Consider the following 7,127-nt stretch of genomic DNA (forward strand, 5'->3'; position numbering starts at 1 on the left):
AAGGCATGATGACATGACACTTTGTCTGTCACGTCATGACTTAACGAAAGACGACTAACGACAGGTAATAAAATGGAACTGATTTTTTTTTTCAGATACTTGAGTGAAAAAAAAATGTTAGGTAATAATATGAAAACAAGCTATATTTCAGGTATGAAAAATTTAATAAAGGCATTCAAAAATGATCTTTGAACATCCATTAACCTACTTGACATGTTTAGTAAAAGAGAAAAAGTATATAATAGATGGGTTTGATAATTTTTTGGTGTACAATGGTGAAACTAAAAATCGAACCTAATTAAGTCCTCATTCATGTATTCCTACCGCAATCACCAGACCCGACATATATAGAAAAAATGATGAATATTTAGGGTGTTTGGAGATAGAATCCTTATTTTTAGACACCAAAAAAATAAAAACAATCTTTATGTCTCTTTTATCTATATTCATTCTTATCATATGATTCACTTTTCATATAAATCATTTATCTCTTTTTTCTTCTTAATTATTTCTATGGATCATAGACACCACACATATATTTATCCTTAGAGAAAATCACTACTCATCTAAATTACCCAACCAACAAAAGACCATAAGAACACTATTCAAACTTAACCCTCCCCAACTTGTATATAAAACAACATTAACACCAAATTCACTAGCAATGTTTCACCCACCCAACCAAAACCAACAAAAAAATGGAGAAAGACAATAGTGTTGTATCCAGCACCAGGCATAGGCCGCATTGTATCCATCACTACTAGAAAAAACGCTTTTAACATCGATTATTTTGGATATTCAACATCGATTTTGAATCGATATTGAAACTACTGACGTTAAAAGTATCAACGTTAACATCAGTTATAAAAAACCGATGTTAAAATACACTATAGAACATCAATTTTTACAAAAAGCGATGTATAGTAAGAAATATATAAAAAAATGCAAAAAACAATGTCGATTTTAACCAAAACCAATGTTGTTTTGCTACTATACAACATCGGTTTTGACCAAAATTGATATTGTATGATGCATTACAACATCGATGTCAAAAGTGATGTTGTTTTTGTATTTTTTTTAATATGTTTGTTTCGTTAATTAACTCAAACCTACAAATTAAAAACAACACCAATTCAGGCAGTATTCAGGAAGTACAAATGTATACATATTTAAACATTTTGAACTTTACATAATTTTAAATTTATATCAAACCATGCTAATATATATATATATATAATAAATGAAATCTGTTAAGTTTATACTATTATTGAATAAAATGTTAGTATAAAGCCCAAAAAAAGAAAAAATAGAAAGTTATAATAATATGCCTTTAAATATGTGTTCCTTCAAGAAAAAGGTGTGTGCTTATAATGGTGGGTAAGTCAACATGTCATATTGTCACTCATTTTGGTAGCAACAAAATTGGAAATCAACTAAATAATTATCTTTTTGGTGAAAATAATATAGTATAAATATGTTCCTTGGCCCCGTTTGAACGTAAGACTGAGAATCTAGCTAGCAAGGTAGTAGAAAGTAGGAGTGTCAAACCGGGTCAAGCCCGGCGGGCTGGCCCATCCCGTTCTCCAAAAAAGTTGGGCTAGGCTGGGCTAGAATTTGACACCCATAAATCGTTTAGGCCCGCCCCGTTTAGCCTGCAAGCTCGGCGGGCCAGCCCGCGGGCGGGACAATTATTGGATAATTATTTTGTATTGTGGACTTTTAGTTTATCTTTATGATTTATAAATTAGAATAATTTAGTTTAAGTTTGTATATATAAATATTTTTTTAATCTGTGTAAAAACCTTAAATACTGGAAGTTTTGAAATAGAGGGATTAGAGGCACACAAGGTGATAAGGTCATCTAGATTCTAGATATTGAAGTTTGTGATAGATTTTATTCTTTTATTGCTTACTACTAGTATATTATTATTTTTAGTTATAAAAAAATATAAAGAGACAAGATTTAGATTCAAAATTGATGTTACCAACAACGATAAAGGACAATGCTAAATTGATGTTAACAACAATGATAAAGGACAAACAAAATCTGGAAAAAAAATAAATATATAAATTGGCGGGCTGACGGGTGGCCCGCGGGCCAAGTGGGCTAGCTTGAAAAGGGTCGGGCTAGGAAAGGTAGCCCGTTTTGCTTAGCGGGGCGGGTTGGGCTGGCCAGTTTATGGTGGGCCAAAACGGGCCGGACCGGTCCATATTGACAACCCTAGTAGAAAGTCAAAGAGTGTGAATTCCATTAAGAATATCAGAATAAGAGAGATAGAGATGAGCATCTACAATTAACGGACTCTAAATCATTTTTCACAACAAAAATGTAAATATGAATCAAAATTAACAGAATCTAAATCAAATCTCAGTCAAGAAGAATTATTCCCTACTTTGTTGAGGTCAGACCTATGTATCTGACAATGTAACTACCATCTAAAAGGAACTGCAATTTATAGTGTAATTGACTCCCACATTAGAGTAAGATAATCTAAATAAGAGTAATATAAAGTAAAAGTATAAGAAAAATTAGGAAATATTGAGGTCAAATGTGTGAATGTATGAATACATGATTTTGATGATGTCAAAGAATAATAAAACAAGGTTGCTTTCAAGATCACTTCAACAAGCATTCAAAGGTTAAACATTGCTTCAAGATTAAGACAAGGTTGCTTCAAGATTCATTCAAGATCATCTTTTGCCTCAAAACACATTGTTTCCAACATGTCAAGGCTCTGGTAATCGATTATCAAGCAGTGTAATTGATTATCAGAAGATAAGTTTGCAAATCAGCTTCTTAAAAGGGTTTGAAATTTGAATTTTGAATATGTAATCGATTACCATTGATATGTAATCGATTACCGGCAACGGAACTCTTGAAATTCAATTTGAAAAGTCATGACCCTTCAAAATATAACTGTGTAATCGATTACCAGAAACCTGTAATCGATTACCAGTGAAGAATTTCAGAAAAAGCTTTTTGAAAAGACACATCTCTTCAAACCATTTTGAAAAGGCACGAAGGACCTATATATATATGTGTGTCTAACTTCAAAAAGTAAGAGAGAGATATTCTAAGAGAACTTCATTGTCAAATGCTCTCTCAACAACTCTTGGGCAAACACTTGCAAATCTATTGAGAGTTCATCCAGGAACATCAAATTGTATTATCCATTCTAAAGGAGAGAAATCTTTTTGTTCATCTCAGAAAGTAAGTTGTAATGAAGAGACTGGTTGTCTCTTGAATTGTGAGTTTCCTGAACATAAGGGAAAGGGATTCCTTGGGTGTTCAGAAGTTGTAAAAAGGTTTTTTTTTACAAAGTTAGTGAAAATCTCAAGTGGGTTGCTTGAGGATTGGACATAGGCACGGGAAGTGGCCAAACTAGTATAAATCAAGTTTGTATTTTTCTCTTCCCTTATCTCAGTTATTTTACTGCAGTTTACTTTGTTTTGCACATTTAAAAGGACATTGTTAAATTGATTGCTTATTCTTCTTCTTCTTCTTCTGCATTCTGAAGCCAATCATTTAAATAGGGGTTAAAGTTTGTTAGTGGAAAAAATTAGAAACTTAATTCACCCCCCGTCTTAAGTTATTGAGGCCACTTGTCCAACAAAATGTAACAATGAAAATGTAAAACATACAACCAAGAATATCTTGCTTCAATTTAAGTGCAGAAAAAGATGTCCTCCATCTTTTAATTGATTTGCATATATCATCCTTTAACGGTTTTGTAATATCCTGCAAGTGGCAATTAATATATTAAATAGTTCAAAGAAGCATAAAGTAGACGTATCAGATTGAGTAGACCTAAAAAAAACAATGACTACATAATTTTAGAATATTATGGAGCGAACAATTGGTGAAACTCCCCGGCATGAAAATACTGCTCAATTTATACTCAAATTCAAGCTATTGCGGAATGAATCTTATTAATAGTTGAGGCAGAGCAATAACTAATCATACAAATCTAGGTTGATCATTAAAAAAAATACACCCAACTCCCTTAATCAGGGCATAGAGCAGACCTTGCAAAGATGGAAAATCCAATTTCACGGTAGTATGTCCATTTTGTGTATTAGTGAAATAACATACTAGAGAAGACTCAAGATTAACTTATCTGTGAGGAACATTTGTACAACCTATTTACTCAAGGCTACAAGTTGATTAATACAAACCAAGAATCAAAATGAGGCTCAGTTTGTCTTTCAGGAACTCAAACACTTGGATGAAATTCAGAAATTAAAAAAAAATCCAGAATTAGATATATGAGTATCACTGCCAAAAAGTGTAGAAAAAGCAGTACAAGATTAACTATTGTAATCTCTCAAAATACACTTTGCTTATGACAAAGAAACAAGGCAGCATCACCAATTATAATTTCATGGCCAAATTGGATAAATCACACTCCCCCTACCCTCTTGATAGAGATGTTTAAATCACATCTTCCTCCCCTTTATTTCAAAAGAATATAGCCCCTCCCCCAAGAGACTTACATGTTATATTTTAGTTCATTTTAAACATCTATAGACCCTAAACTAAATAAATAAGATATTTTACAAAAGCTACATAAAATCTGGCCTCAATCTGCTGGAGCTTGGCTTCAAAATGTTTTTCCCCATCCTCATCCTGTGACAAAACAAGTTCAATTTAGCAAGACATAGATATGTATTAAAGTGACATTTTGGTAAGCAGTTTAATTAAGTGCTTATTGAATAACTACTTATCATATAAGGACTTATAAGTTGTTTTTATAATCAAAGAGGAAATAAGGTGAAATTGTTTTCATAAGCTATCTTAGAGAGTTTTAATTGAAATAAACTGAAAACAACTTCAGAACGTATCATAAGCTATTTTTATACGCTTATGAACACATCACAGATTAAAAAACGTAACTCTTACCACATAGTTTGTCAATGTTTCATAGCCAAAGAGCCAATCTTTCTGTGAATACTTGGGATCAATTGCAAGAAGGGTGGTTAAATTTTCTAAAGTTATAATATCCTCAGGTTTTACCAAGTTGGAAAGATCACAGACAGCTAAGCTAAAATACGCAAATAGGTCATTTAAGTCAGCTAAGAAATATGTATTATATTAAAAAGTCATGATTGTTCAATAAATAACATTCACACCTTCCAATTTGCTTTCGGTTGATGGCATTAAGCTGACTGCAGATATTGTTATACTCGGAAACATGAACCTAACATAAAACACAAAGATTTAAGGGGAAAATAGAAAATTCAATTTACATTATGCAAAATGGGGATTCTGTATTTTCCTTTGTTCATCAACAAAGAACAATGTCATTCATTTTCATGATGGGCATTAGCAACAACTCTATTGAATTTATGCAAGTTTAGAATAGGCTCTGCTACCATGAAAGTAACTATTATTTAATCTTTGTCATTATAAGCTACATGGTCAGAGTGATAAAGCCATAAGAAAAGAAAACCTATTAAAGCTTCACCTATACTTGTTCATTTTCAACAAAATTAAAGTATTATCAATCTGTTACCTTCGGGTACCAATCAAGAAGAAAAGAAAAATCGAAATGCCCATAAAAAAGCAAGAACTTAGCATTCCTCTATTGTAAGCAAGACCATTAAATCACCACAGCATATACATCTCAGTAAAGAAATAGCTTATGCATTTGGCACTCACAAAAGCTAATCAAATTATGTCTAAGAAACATGAATAACCTTGAGATCATCCTCATTCTTTGCCACCTGACCGTGAATTCCATCGATGATCTCCTTCAATGGCAACATAGTCGGGTACCTAGTTTCATCCTAAATAAACTTGCATCCACCATAAAAGCACACTAAATCCTCATCACACAGCACAACAACAAGATCACCAGATAGAAACATATCATATATTCGATAGTGATCGAATAGACCGCATTAAGTAAGAATCAACGGGGACTCCATCCACCATCAAACCACTGATCACCATGCCAGACACTCTCTAGCTCCTCAATCTGCCGCCTGATCATGTGCGACACTCCCTCCACGAAACAGATCAAGCATAATGAAATTGCAGCCACATTTATCCATAATTTTCCACAATATCAAGGATCGCAACGAAACCGCAAATCTAAATAGTCGAATGTTTTGGTGTGATTGGGAATTTGACGTACCTTGACGATATTGTTGTTGAGGGAAAGGAGGGAGTCTAGGGTTCTGACGCGGAGATTAGAGGGAAAATGAGAGGAAAAGTAAGAGGCGCATTGGTTGTTGCTTATAAAAAAATATGATGTGTAGATTGAGAGAGAGAATACTTACTCTGTAGAGAAGAGTGTCGAAGGAGTGTTTGGAGATTTGTTCCTGCAATTTGTTCCAGAGAGTGGATGCGGAATTTTGAATAGGGAGAGACACTACCCTATACCTCGTCACCATAACACTTGTGACTCCGAATGATCGATCACGAGGTGAACGTTGTGTAGACCTCGTCCATTTTGTGATTTATGAGGTACGAGAGATGGAAATGGAATTAGTAGGCATTCAGTGGACTCTGACCCGTGGGAACCGAATTGAACCCGCCTCGACTTTGACAGATAAAAACCGGATTGTCCGGATTCGGGGTCGGATTCGGGTTTTCCCCGATAACACAAAACAGGGGTGGGGGCGGGTATGAGATTACTGATATCCGCCACGACCCCGACCCGCCTGAAATTATAGAGGAAGAAAACTAGAAAAGGTGCCGATTTGGAAAACCTAATTTGTGTCGATGCAGCTCCTAAGTCCTCTCCTCACTCTATCTACCTCTTTCTGTCTCTCACAAATTCACTAATTTGTGCTGCTCTAACTCCTCAGTCCTCACTCTACCACTCCTGTACTTCAATCTCTTCTCCGATCTCGATTCCGCCATAGATGAGGACACTAAGGTTTCTCTCTCTCTCTCTCTCTCTCTCTCTCTCTCTTAACCATCCATGGCATTGCTCTGGATAATTTTATCTCTTTTTAACTTGGTTCCTTTGAACAATTTACTCTGCCCACTTGCTTTTCTTTTTCAAATCCATGATGGTAGCTTTGTTCAACAACAATATAAAGGAAGGTGGAAGGAAGGCAAAAGGGTATCCTGAATCTATCATCCTTTTTGGCACATGCTCGAGGCAAGTTTGACATGC

The 7,127-nt window shown here is 34.4% G+C and overlaps 1 pseudogene; it reads right to left on the reverse strand.

Annotated features, from left to right (window-relative positions):
• Window positions 1-1,103: 1,103 nt before the first annotated feature.
• Window positions 1,104-6,396, reverse strand: LOC114410559 (annotated as a pseudogene).
• Window positions 6,397-7,127: the final 731 nt, after the last annotated feature.

Source organism: Glycine soja, chromosome 4, assembly GCF_004193775.1.
Source record: "Glycine soja cultivar W05 chromosome 4, ASM419377v2, whole genome shotgun sequence".
Lineage (NCBI taxonomy): Eukaryota > Viridiplantae > Streptophyta > Magnoliopsida > Fabales > Fabaceae > Glycine > Glycine soja.